Raw genomic sequence first — 13781 nt, forward strand, 5'->3', positions numbered from 1 at the left:
ACTGGAAATTATGATAATAAGGTTAATCAGGCATGGTCCGTTTCGGTTTCACTCTGTGGATTTGACGACGAGCAAGATGTCAAGAGAGAATATTGAAATGTGTGCCGTGCAAACTCAAGCAGATTTTTTGGGTCTGTTGCTCCCCTTATTGTTTTCTATGACCCCCAACACAAATTACGTATTGTAAAATAGGACAGTACAGTGTAAAAATAGCACGTGCTTCTGGAGGGGGGGGGGGTTAAGATTTATATGCCCACTAAGCTTCATCAAATGGCCACCAAACAGAATAGATTCGATTTCTAAATGTATTTGTTAATTTCAGATGTTATGTCATTGCTGAGCAAATGAAATGCCAATACGCAAAGGTCATGTTGCTCCTCAAAATACTTTTGTGAACTACATCATACGCAAATTTGAAACTCTCGGTGAGTTAAATATACCCTCCACTATTTTCAAGATGTGTTGCGTTAATTATAACAGGGTTGCTCGATTATAATAGTTGCTTCTATTTTATTACAGGGTTGCTCGATTATAATAGTTGCTTCTATAATAGTTGCTTCTATAATAGTTGCTTTCTATTTTTGTGATTTTGTACTCGTAGTAATGAAAATCTAAATACTGATACAGTAAAAAAGAATTTAATGTCATAGCAGTGGGAATTTGTAATTGGTGCAATAAAATACCAGCGTCTTTTCCGTTTTTGCCTTCCCAAAACTTAAATCGTGTGTGATTTTTTAACCACCCAGCGGATGTATATTTTTTGGTTATTTGGTTAAACATTAACATTTAAGAATCACTTTAAAAACATATGAAAAGTGGCCCTGTTACTAATAGAAATAATTTCTAAAATCTTGTACTTGTCTATCTATTGGAACACGTTCAGGTAGATTGATCATTTGTCTAGTTAATTAATTATTGTCCAATTTGAGTAATTCCTTGCCTTTTCTTTCCGGATTTCCAATTGTAAGTTGTTCCACTTTCTCGAGAAATTTCTGAATATTGATAGGTAGAGTGACACATATTTTTCCGGAAAAGTTGGACAGTTCGGGAATTTTCCCACCTCATATTTTCCCAAAATTGTGAATGCCATTTTTGGATATTTGACTGCTTTCCTTGCAACGCTTAATTAAATTAAAAACTTTTTAAACGAAAAGGTCTGCAGGTATAATTTCATCTCTTATTAGAGAATTCGTTGCGCTATCAATTTTTTTCGCATATGACAAGCCTGTATATAACAATTTATTTGTCTATTTTCTCTGAAATGATGAGTCTGGCAGAGATCGAAGAAAAATCACACTGAAATTGAAATTTGACAGGACAAGTGATTTAATAGGTGCAATAGAATATCAGTGTCTTTTCCGTTTTTGCCTCTCCAAAACTTAAATTGTGTGTTTTTTTTCAGCAAGAGGATGAATATTTTTTTTTCAAATCTATAAAATGTTAATTGAAAATTTTATAACCATAACAAAGAGTTTGATTAAACGTTTTACATTTAAAAATCACACAATCACTTTTAAAAACATCTGAAAAGTTTGGTCCGTTTACTAGCAGAACTATTTTCTCAAATCTTGTACTTGTCTATCTTCGGGAACACGTTCATGTCATTTGATTATTTCTCTAGTTGATTTCTTAAATTTATTTATTGCTATTTCTTTTCGGATTTCTAAGCGTAAGTTGTTCCTTTTTCTCGAGAACTTTCTGAGTATTGATTGGTCACTACATTTTGATCGGTAGAATGACACATATTTTTCATGAAAAAATTGGACAGTTCGGGAATTTTCTCGTCTCTTATTTTCCCAAAATTCTGAAAGACATTTTTTGGATATTCGACTGCTTTCCTTGCAACGCTTAAATAAATAAAAAAACTTTTTAAACGAAAAGGTCTGCAGGTATAATTTCATCTCTTATTTGAGCATCCCTTGCGCTATCAATTCTTCCGCATATGACAAACCTCTGTATACCAATTTATTTGTCCATTTTCTCTGAAATGATGAGGCTGTCAGAGATCAAAGAAAAATTGCTTTGAAATTGAAATGTGGCAGGACAAGTGATCTAATAGGTGCAATATAATATCGGTGTCTTTTCCGTTTTTGCCTCTCACAAACTTAAATGGTGTGTCTTTTTTCAGCAAGAGGATGTATATATTTTAAAATCTGTAAAATGTTAATTTTATAACCATAAAAAAATTGCTTAAACGTTTACATTTAAAAATCACAGAATCACTTTTAAAAACATAGGTATAGTTTTATCTCATATTAGAGGATCCTTTGCGCTTCCATTTTTTTGCATATGGCAAACCTTTATATACCAATTTGTTTGTCTATTTTCTCTGAAGTGATGAGGCTGGCAGAGGTTGAATAAAAATTCACTGAATATAAAATATGATTGGACAAGTGATTTGAAAAGCACATTTCTTTCTTTTTGCGGTATTTGATGTCTCACTAAGTAGATTGATCTAATAGCAGTCGCCATTTTTATCAACATTTTTGGTTCCTAGTCAAATTTCAATTGGGTGTAGATCTTTAGGCCCAGGTAACGACAACTGACCTTTGGTTTTTTGATACTTGCCTTATAATGAATTTCCGAAGTCCGGCTGATCTTTTTTTAAAAGAAAAAACAACTATTTCGGTTTATCTCTCTGCAATGTTACCACATTCTGTTTCATTAGTTTATCAGTTTTTTTATAGGTTTTTTTGTGAAGGCCTTGATATGTTTTCCAGAGATATTATAAAAGTATCATCTGCGAATTGTAAAAAATTCTTCGCTTTTGCATTCTTTTGCGAGAAGTGGTTAATATACAGTTAAAATTAGTGACCCGAGGACTGTTCCTTTCGGGACTCCGTGCTTAAATTTTGTCAAATTTAAGTAAATGATGTTTTTAACGCATTGTTTGGATAAAAATGATTTTAGCATAGTTTTAGTGACGCTCCGAACCCGTAGCTGGAATATCTGTTTTTCAGAAAAGCGAATTGATTTTTTTTATCGTATGTTCTTCATGTTCTAACATTTGTTGGATTATAACCGTTTCAATTTTTTTAGCACGAGTTGCTGTCACTGCAATTGCCCTTTAGTTCACTTATTCAAATAGGTCACCTGTTCTGTAAATTATATGCATTTATATGAGTTGCATATGCTTTTTAAGGACATCTGGAAAAACATTTTTCGGAATACGTTTGTTCATTGCAAATTGTAAATGGTGTTCCAATAGACATTTTACTGCATTTGAAAGACCATGCGGGAATGAATCCAGAACCTGATGCTCTCTTCTGTGATAGTTTGTCAAGTTACATCATACAGCTTTCCTCGTTAATTCCGAATGAAAAAGTTCTTCCGCATAAACAAAGTATGGTAACTCAGCACTTTCTTTTAGCCCTCCGCATACACATATCCTGGAAAAAAAATTGTTCAATTTGTTAGCGACTCGTTTCTTATCTTATGAAATAATGTTATTTTTGTGAATTTGGGAGATATCGTTATTTTTACCTGTTGTTTGTGTTTTGTATTTATCAATTTCCATGGCTGTTTTGAATCAGGAAAACTCGAACATTTTTTTTGTATACTCATCACTTGCTTTTCCTAATTGTCGATTGGTGGCGTTTCTGATTTTTTTGTATGTGTTATAAGCGGAAAGATCGGCCTTCTTTCAAATATTAAAAAGTTAATAGTTTTTTTTGATGATACGTTTCAATAATTCTGTAGATACCCACTTTACTCTCCAGTTTTTATGGGAGTTAAGCTGTTCAACGTCTTTAAACAAGTCTGAAAGCAATTGAAATACGGATTTTGCATCTGGTTGTTGATATATTGCTCTCCAATCTGTTGATGCAATTCGTTTATTCAGTTCAGCTCTTGAAAGTTATTGGTATCTCTGTAAAGGTATAGCGCTATACATTTTTCTTTATCAAAATTCAAAGATGAAACAAACACCTTAGAAAAAAGATAATTTCCAAACATTTGTTCAAATGTTATTGTCCAAAAAATGATTTTTGTGGATAAGCAGTGATCAATTAAATTTCCGTTGTTTCTATTTGTCCAGGTTGGCTCACTTTTGTTTACAATGTCTAATCCAATATTGGAAGTAAACTGTTAAAAGTTGTTTTTGCTGAAGTAATTTAGGTTGAAATCTCGGAACAGAATAATGTTGCCTGTCACTGAATTTGGTTTTGAGATTTCTGAGGTCAGTTCATCCAAAAAAAATTGCTGAGGTTCTTAATAGAGCAATAGGAAATGTTTATTAGAATTTGTTCCTAAATGGTTCAAGTATTTAACCCCTTAACGATTTGAAAGTTTCTAATCGAGAATTTAAATCGCTCCGGATATTATATTGAAAGTATTTGGTATCCATACTCCACAACCCCTTGAAAGCGGCGTCAACTTTGAAATTCTAATGGTATCATATTTATCTTTTATCCACGTTTCATTAACCACAAAGCACGTTTGGCTGTATTGTTGCTGTAAAAAATTTAGATTTCCTTGTGTTTGTTATTGACACTCGGCATTATCACATAAGAAATTAGGATAAGACCTTAAGTTACCAATTCGTTTTTTACTAACTTTCGATTCTTTAACTTTTCTCAAGATTGGGCTATGGATTACGTTTGACATTACCACATAATGAAATTAGATAACTTATAATTGTTATTTGGTTTTAAAATTTTAAGGGCCGAAACCCTACTCATATGGTTTGAATTATGAGCCTTTTAACAATAGAATTTCTATAATTGAACTTTTAGTGACTTTTCACAAAAGCTTTTAACGTTTCTTTTTCTCAAAAGATATCATTATCAAAGGCTCACAAATATAAATTTCGACACCACTTTCCAAACCTAGTCATACGAAGGTATTTATCCTATATAACCATTGCTAGACACTTTGCAACCAGCAGGCTGATACCCCACATTTGAAATATAATTTCGGATAGTAAATACCAATTTTGGATTCCACTTTGGCTTGGATCAATGCCATCCAGGCGAATATCTGCTTTATCCAAAGCATAGTCAAAAACATTAATATCCTTGTTTTTAAATTCGCCTCCTAATCCATCTGCTATGTCGTTCAACGCACAATTAAACTTATGAATTTCATTGTTATTAGTTCCTCTAGCAAAGTTACCATTCGTTACTTTTGGCAATCTGCAAATTGCTAGTTTATATCGTTTTATATTCCTTGCACGTTTGACAAAATTATGCCTAACTCTTTTGCTGCCTCTTTTGCCTAGAAGACCCTTATCAATTGATTTATGTCCAGTGTGAACTATCAGACATTTTGATTTAGCTGATGGCGCATAATTGTTACAATGTGCCCAGGTCTTGAATTGTAAATAACGGATATGAATGGATAGCTGCCTCGTTACTTCATTACTAATGTCATTTTGCAGGTTTAATTTATGTGCTATCGGAAAATCGGAGTTGTTTCGTAAATCGCTTGACGAATTTTGTGTAAAATTGCGTGTTAGCAGTGGGAGTTGCTACATTATTGTTTGGTGTTTTATCATTAATGAGGTTTGATATCAATTTGTCATCTTGACTCCTCGAGTATTGAATTGCAGACTGCGTTTGGTTGTTAAGTTTTCGTTGATGCTGTTGTTCTCCTTTTTTAATTTCATGGTTATTTTCCTCCTTTCTATTTATTGCAACATCAAGTGACTCCTTTGAATTCAGTTGCATTAGATCTTTTACCAGCTTTTTTCTCAAATTCGATTAATTTGAAGTATCATCTTGATATCTTTTGCTGATGGTGCATTGATTTTAAGTTACTCAAAAACATCCCAAAGAGACCAACTTTTGTTCCCCTCTCGTAAAACTTGGTTGTTTCGGAGTTTTGAATTTGAGTAAAAGTCAGTTAAAAGATGGTCATTTCATGGTTGTTTTCCTTCTTTCTATTTGTCGCAACATAGTGACGATTAAGTTTTTATTTATCAATTTCCATGGCTGCTTTCAATCAGAAAAAATCAAACATTTTTTGTTACACTCATCACTTGCTTTTCCTAGTTGTCGATTGGTGGCGTTTCTGATTTTTTTGTATGTGTTATAAGCAAAAAGATCTGCCTTCTCCTTACAAATATTAAGAAGTTGATAGTTTTTGTTAATGAGTTTCAAAAATTTTTATGGATATCCACTTTTTTGTTTGGACTGTTTGTTGACTCTCCAGTTTTTATGGGAGCTAAGCTGTTCAACATTTTTAAACAAGTCTGAAAACAATTGAAATATGGTTTTGCTTCTGTTTGATGATACATTGCTCTCCAATCTGTTAATGCAATTCGTTTATTCAGTTCAGTTCTTGAATAATTTTTGGTATCTCTGTAAAGGTTTTGCGCTATACATTTTTTGTTATCAAAATCCAAAGATGAAACAAACACATTAGAAAAATGATCATTTACAAACATTATTTCCAATTTTATTGTCCAAAAATTGATTTTTTTTGTGGATAAGAAGTGATCAATTAAAATTTCTTCGTTTACTTGTTCAATTTGGCTGACTTTTGTTCACAACGTCTAATACATTAGTGGAAGTAAACTCTGTTAAAAGTTGTTTTTGTTTTTGCTTAAGTAATTTAGGTTGAAATCTCCGAACAGAATAATGTTGCGTGTCACTGAGTTTGCTTTTGAGATTTCTGAGATCAATTCATCCAGAAAAAATTTGCTGAGGTTCTTAATAGAACAATAGGAAACGTTTATTAGAAGATTTTTTTAAAATTGTAATTCAGCACTTTACGATTTGAGAGTTTCTATTCGAGAGTTTAAATAGCTCCGGATATTTTATTTGAGTGTTTGGTATCAACACTCCTACTCCACCAGCCCTTGACAGTGGCGTCAGCTTTCACCTTTTTCGATGAATGAAATAATGCTTATTGCTTAAAAATTCCAATGTTATACGTTATATTTTATCCACAAGTTTGAGATTATTTCCTGTTTGTTATTGACACTCAGCATATTCACAAATTTTGTATAAGACGGTAAGTTACCTATTAATCTTCGTAACTTTCGATTGTTTGCATTTTCTCGAGATTGGGCTATGGATTACGTTTGAAATCACCACAAAATGAAATTCGATAACTTATAATTGGTATTCGGTTTTCAAAATTTAAGAGCCATAACCCTACTCATATGGTTTGAATCAGGAGCCTTTTTTAACAATCAAACTTCCATAAATGAACTTTGAGTGGCTTTTCAGAATACCTTTTAACGTTTCTTTTTCTCAAAAGATATTAAGATGAATTGCGCACAAATTTTAAGTTCGAAACCACTCCAAAAACCTAGTCATATTAACGCATTTTATCCTATATAACCATTGCTAGACACTTTGCAACCAGCAGGCTGATATCTCACTTTTGAAATATAATTTTGGATAGTAAACACCAATTTTGGATTCTACTTTGGCTTGGATCGATGTCATCCAGGCAAATATCTGCTTTATCCAAAGTATAGTCAAAAATTTTAACATCGGCGTTTTTGAATTTGCCTCTTAATCCGTCTGCTATGTTCAACGCACAATTAAACTTATGAATTTCCATGTTATTAATTCCTCTCCCAAAGTTACCATTCTTTACTTTTGGTAATCTGCAAGTTGCTAGTCTATATAGTTTTAACTTTCCCTTACACTCTGAAAAAATTGCGCTTAACTCTTTTGCTGCCTTTTCGCCTAGAAGACCCTGATCAATTGATTTATGTCCAGTGTGAACTATTGAACTATCAGACATTTTGATTTAGCTGATGACGCATAATATTGCCCAGGTCTTGAATTGTAAATAACGGATATGAATGGATAGCTGCCTCTTTACCTCATTACTATTGCCATTTTGCAGGTTTAATTTGTATGTGCTATCGGAAAATCGGAGTTGTTTCGTAAATCGCTTGACGAATTTTGTGTAAAACTGCCTGTTAGCAGTGGGAGTTGCTACTTTATTGTTTGGTGTTTTGAGGTTTGATATCAATTTGTCATCTTGACTCGTCGAGTATTGAATTGCAGACTGCGTTTGATTGTTAAGTTTTCTTTGATGCTGTTGTTCTCCTTTTTTGAATTTCATGGTTATTTTCCTCCTTTCTATTTATTGCAACATCAAGTGACTCCTTTGAATTCAGTTGCATTAGATCTTTTACCAGCTTTTTTCTCAAATTCGATTAATTTGTAGTATCATCTTGATATCTTATGCTGATGGTGCTTTGATTTTAAGTTACTCAAAAACATCCCAAAGAGACCAACTTTTGTTCCCCTCTCGTAAAACTTGTTTGTTTCGGAGTTTTGAATTTGAGTAAAAGTCAATTAAAAGATGGTCATTTCATGGTTATTTTCCTTCTTTCTATTTGTCGGAAAAGAGTGACGATTAAGTTTTTATTTATCAATTTCCATGGCTGCTTTAAATCAGGAAAATTCAAACATTTTTTGGTACACTCATCACTTGCTTTTCCTAATTGTCGATTGGTGGCGTTTCTGATTTTTTTGTATGTGTTTTAAGCGGAAAGATCTGCCTTCTCCTTACAAATATTAAGAAGTTGATAGTTTTTGTTAATGAGTTTCAAAAATTTTTATGGATATCCACTTTTTTGTTTGAACTGTTTGTTGACTCTCCAGTTTTTATGGGAGCTAAGCTGTTCAACATTTTTAAACAAGTCTGAAAACAATTGAAATATGGTTTTTGCTTCTGTTTGTTGATACATTGCTCTCCAATCTGTTAATGCAATTCGTTTATTCAGTTCAGCTCTTGAAAAATTTTTGGTATCTCTGTAAAGGTTTTGCGCTATACATTTTTTGTTATCGAAATCCAAAGATGAAACAAACACATTAGAAAAATGATCATTTACAAACATTATTTCCAATTTTATTGTCCAAAAATTGATTTTTTTTGTGGATAAGAAGTGACCAATTAAAGTTTCATTGTTTCCTTTGTTCAATTTGGCTGACTTTTGTTCACAACGTCTAATCCATTAGTGGACGTAAACGCTGTTAAAAGTTGTTTTTGTTTTTGCTTAAGTAATTTAGGTTGAAATCTCCGAACAGAATAATGTTGCGTGTCACTGAGTTTGCTTTTGAGATTTCTGAGATCAATTCATCCAGAAAAAATTTGCTGAGGTTCTTAATAGAACAATAGGAAACGTTTATTAGAAGATTTTTTAAAAATTGTAATTCAGCACTTTACGATTTGAGAGTTTCTATTCGAGAGTTTAAATAGCTCCGGATATTTTATTTGAGTGTTTGGTATCAACACTCCTACTCCACCAGCCCTTGACAGTGGCGTCAGCTTTCACCTTTTTCGATGAATGAAATAATGCTTATTGCTTAAAAATTCCAATGTTATTTGTTATATTTTATCCACAAGTTTGAGATTATTTCCTGTTTGTTATTGACACTCAGCATATTCACAAATTTTGTTTAAGACGTTAAGTTACCTATTAATCTTCGTAACTTTCGATTGTTTGCATTTTCTCAAGATTGGGCTATGGATTACGTTTGAAATCACCACAAAATGAAATTCGATAACTTATAATTGGTATTTGGTTTTCAAAATTTAAGAGCCATAACCCTACTCATATGGTTTGAATCAGGAGCCTTTTTTAACAATCAAACTTCTATAAATGAACTTTGAGTGGCTTTTCAGAATACCTTTTAACGTTTCTTTTTCTCAAAAGATATTAAGATGAATTGCGCTCAAATTTTAAGTTGGAAACCACTCCAAAAACCTAGTCATATTAACGCATTTTATCCTATATAACCATTGCTAGACACTTTGCAACCAGCAGGCTGATATCTCACTTTTGAAATATAATTTTGGATAGTAAACACCAATTTTGGATTCTACTTTGGCTTGGATCGATGTCATCCAGGCAAATATCTGCTTTATCCAAAGTATAGTCAAAAATTTTAACATCGGCGTTTTTGAATTTGCCTCTTAATCCGTCTGCTATGTTCAACGCACAATTAAACTTATGAATTTCATTGTTATTAATTCCTCTCCCAAAGTTACCATTCTTTACTTTTGGTAATCTGCAAGTTGCTAGTCTATATAGTTTCAACTTTCCCTTACACTCTGAAAAAATTGCGCTTAACTCTTTTGCTGCCTTTTCGCCTAGTAGACCCTGATCAATTGATTTATGTCCAGTGTGAACTATTGAACTATCAGAAATTTTGATTTAGCTGATGACGCATAATATTGCCCAGGTCTTGAATTGTAAATGACGGATATGAATGGATAGCTGCCTCGTTGCCTCATTACTAATGTCATTTTGCAGGTTTAATTTGTACGTGCAATCGGAAAATGGTAATTGTTTCGAAAATCGCGTTGCGAATTTTGGGTAAAAAATGCCTGTTGGCAGTGGGAGTTGCTGCATTATTATCTGGTGTTTTGTCATTAATGAGGCTTGATATCAATTTGTCATTGTGACTCCCCGAGTATTGAATTGCAGACTGCGCTTGGTTGTTAAGTTCTCGTTGATGCTGTAGTTCTCCTTTTTTCTTCATGGTTATTTTGCCGCATTTATCGCAACATTAAGTGACTCCCTTCTTTGAAGTCAGTTGCATTAGATCTTTTACCAGCTTTTTTCTCCATTTCGATTAACTTGTAGTATCATCTTGATATCTTATGCTGATGGTGCTTTGATTTTTAGTTACTCAAAAACTTTCCAAGGGACCAACTTTTGTTCCCCTCTCGTAAAACTTGGTTGTTTCGGAGTTGTGAATTTGAGAAAAGGTCAGTTAAAAGAAAGCTATATAGAAAATTTATACAAGCTTTGAAAACACTGGTTTGACCATATTTGGAAAAGCTTATCTGAACCTAAACCCTATGTCTTTTGCATCGAATCCATGTAATTTTCTTGTTTGTTGTGATAATTTTATTAAATAGCAATTTATAAGTAGTGTTTCAGTTCATTTGATCAACGAACCAGATTTTTTTGAGTAGCCCTTGTCTACGAAGGGATTTTAGTGATCTGACTTCGTGATTGTATTCTAGATTCATTTCTGCTGTTCCAAAACTTACTGCTTAATTTCGAAATTAACGTTGGCATTTTTTAAAATTCTGGCTATAGACTAAAACTGAATATTTGAGCAAGCATGCCTACCCGAACACAAACAGCCAGAGAATGTTTTAATGAGAAAGAAGTGCAATACGTAAATAGGAGTGTCAGGTATCAAATAGTCTCTGTGCAGTAACTATGATTGCAACAAGACGTTTCTTTGCGGTTTCTGCATGGCTGAAAAACAAAGCGAACCCGAAAGCTATGCGAGTGTTCTGGTAGATAACCTAGCGAAGGAGAACAAGGTGTGGTCTTTTATAGCCGGCGAATGACATGAGCAAATTCAAGAAGAAAACAAAAGGCCTAACTTGATAATCAAAGGCTCGTTTCTTTCAAGTACTCAAAGATGATGGTGATTTAAATCAGTGTTGCTAAGGAAATTAGAGAAGATTTACGCGCTGACTATTTTTGAAACCAAGCGCATCGGGAAAAATGGGTGATGGTCGGTAACTACTTTAGTTAAAAATCAAAAACATATTGAAACGAAAAGTTTCGCTGACTTTCCAAAGCCCTGCAGCTTTATAAAGTTCATCCTACTCTGTTTGTAGACCTGACCTAACGAAGTCAGAAAGAGAAACCCAGTATCAACTTCGTACCGGAAAGTCCTACCGCGGAGTCTGGAGAAACGATAGACTGAGAAGAAATTTTAAAATCAGAAATGGAGAGTTATTGATTCTTAATGGCTAAGTTATGCGCAATAGAGCTGTTTTTCTGATCTTAAAATTTGACATTTCAATGTACAGAGCCCATTTATCAATCGAAACACGTCTAACTTTAACTGATTTTCTAATCAAAATAGAACCCACTGTTTTTCTGCCGTACACTGTAATAGGGCGTTGAAACACGAAGGAGAACCAACGCAATAAGTTCTATAAGCGATTACCAAAACCTTCTTCATTAGTTTTGAAATATATGAAGTTGACGTTGGGTTATATCAGCTGTCTTAATGACTTCGTTTTGTCTTGGCTTAGTGCTTGTTTACCTGCCTCCAAGAGGTTAGAAACATTACAAATCGATGTTTGAGTTAACGAAAAAATAAAGTTAGTGTAATTGGCTTTGCGTAATTCCGATCGAATTACGCAATTTGTTATTTTGGGAGACTTTAACTTACCTTCTGTTTGATTGAAGAACTCTAAAGAGCACTCGATCGGATGAACAAGTATTGATAGAGTTCTTAGCTAATGACGCACAAGCGAACAAATCATACAGAATCCCTGGAACAAATCATAAAAAATCTGGCGCGCAAGCGGCACTATTTTTTATTTAGCCTTTTTCTCAATCGGAGGCTGAGGATTACGAACAGCCTTACTTCAGTATTTCTGATCGTTCCCCAATCACTTTGAAGTACGAACGCAGTTTTTCCTCATGTTCACTTCATTCCACTGAATATTCACTGAGCAGTTTTGAGCTGTGCGCCTTCAAGAATACTTTGGCAAATGTTAGTATTTGGTCCAACTTTTCTTGGGGAACTAACTCTGACGATAGCTTTCCTTCACTGTTATCAAGTTTTATCACTGCACTTTTGTGCTCACTGTCGGAGAAACGAAACAAACAGGTTTTTGCCTTCTATCTTTCGCTCACTTTTCATCAAGTTGGAAACAGCTAGGAGACGTGCCGCTAACCATTCATTTATCACCACGCTTGAAAAGGGGCGTACATGAATAATATGCATTAGACAAGGCGTCGTTTTTGAACTCAAATAGATATATATCTACCAATGATGCGTTTGCATTATTTAAATAACCTAGCGGCAGGCCTACTGTACCCAATAAAATGTTTTTGAAACACCAATCAGCTGAGACTTTCCGCAGACAAAGAAAATCTCTCGAACAGTTTCTTTCGTTCGATTCTCTCCGAAAGCTATAGCAGCTTGCAATGGTATTTCTAGTTTATTTTCAATTTTTGCTCTTATATTTTTCATCTGTATATTTACTCCTCAGCTTCATTTTGACGACACTCGATGACCGGAAGTTCTGGAAACGTGCTCATATAAATCCTCCTCATTCGAACGGTGTAAAAAGAATTTCAAAAATTATTGCCAATATGCATTCTAACGCGCTTGTCTGTTGCGCTGGAGTGAATTGTTTTCAATTTTTTGTATTCAAAGTTTCGATATAAGTTAAAATCCAACCCACTCGGTTTTCAACAAGGACATTCGACGATTACTTAACAAGTCGACTTTATTGATGATTTTTTTAATGATTTGTTTTCGATTACTTAGCAAGTTAAATTTATTGATGATTTGTTACATGTGCTATATCTGGAGGGCAGTAATGCATTTGATACGGTGAATCATGCTACTCTCTTCGATGTTTGGTTTAGACATTGACTTCTTTAATTTAATGCGATCTTACGTACAAGGCATGATACAGCGGATTGTCTGGATGGACACCAAGCTGTGCCCCGCTAACAAGTGTACTTGGGCCACTTCTGTTTCCAATTATATTGACGATATGTTCTCACTTCCGAATCGTGGTTGTTACCGCTTTGCGGATGCTACTGAGCTGTGATGTTCAACGACTGATCTCTTTGCTGACTGCCAAACAGATCTCGATCTGCTCTCTTCTTGGTCAAAATGTAAAAGCTTGAAAATCAATACGTCGAAATGTCCGCATATTCCTTCTTCAACAGCGAGCACTGTATGACTTTCATTAAATAATGAAAATCTGCAATTTACTCAGATAACCTCAGATCTTGGAATTGAATTTACTAGATTTCTCAAATGGGACTTCCACGTTTGCTCAGAATGAACAAGGCTAGGAAGAATTTCAGC

The 13781-nt window shown here is 33.8% G+C and overlaps 1 protein-coding gene across 1 annotated transcript in view; it reads left to right on the forward strand.

Annotated features, from left to right (window-relative positions):
• Window positions 1–325: 325 nt before the first annotated feature.
• The window catches only part of LOC142338076 (uncharacterized), a 200544-nt gene continuing 187088 nt past the window's right edge, over window positions 326–13781 (forward strand). The window contains exon 1 of the mRNA XM_075387709.1: window positions 326–425. The gene's annotated coding sequence lies outside the window, so the exon portion shown is untranslated. The remainder of the gene's footprint in view (window positions 426–13781) is intronic.

The sequence above is a fragment of the Convolutriloba macropyga genome, chromosome 4 (genome assembly GCF_964194025.1).
Source record: "Convolutriloba macropyga chromosome 4, txConMacr16.3, whole genome shotgun sequence".
Classification (NCBI taxonomy): domain Eukaryota; kingdom Metazoa; phylum Xenacoelomorpha; order Acoela; family Convolutidae; genus Convolutriloba; species Convolutriloba macropyga.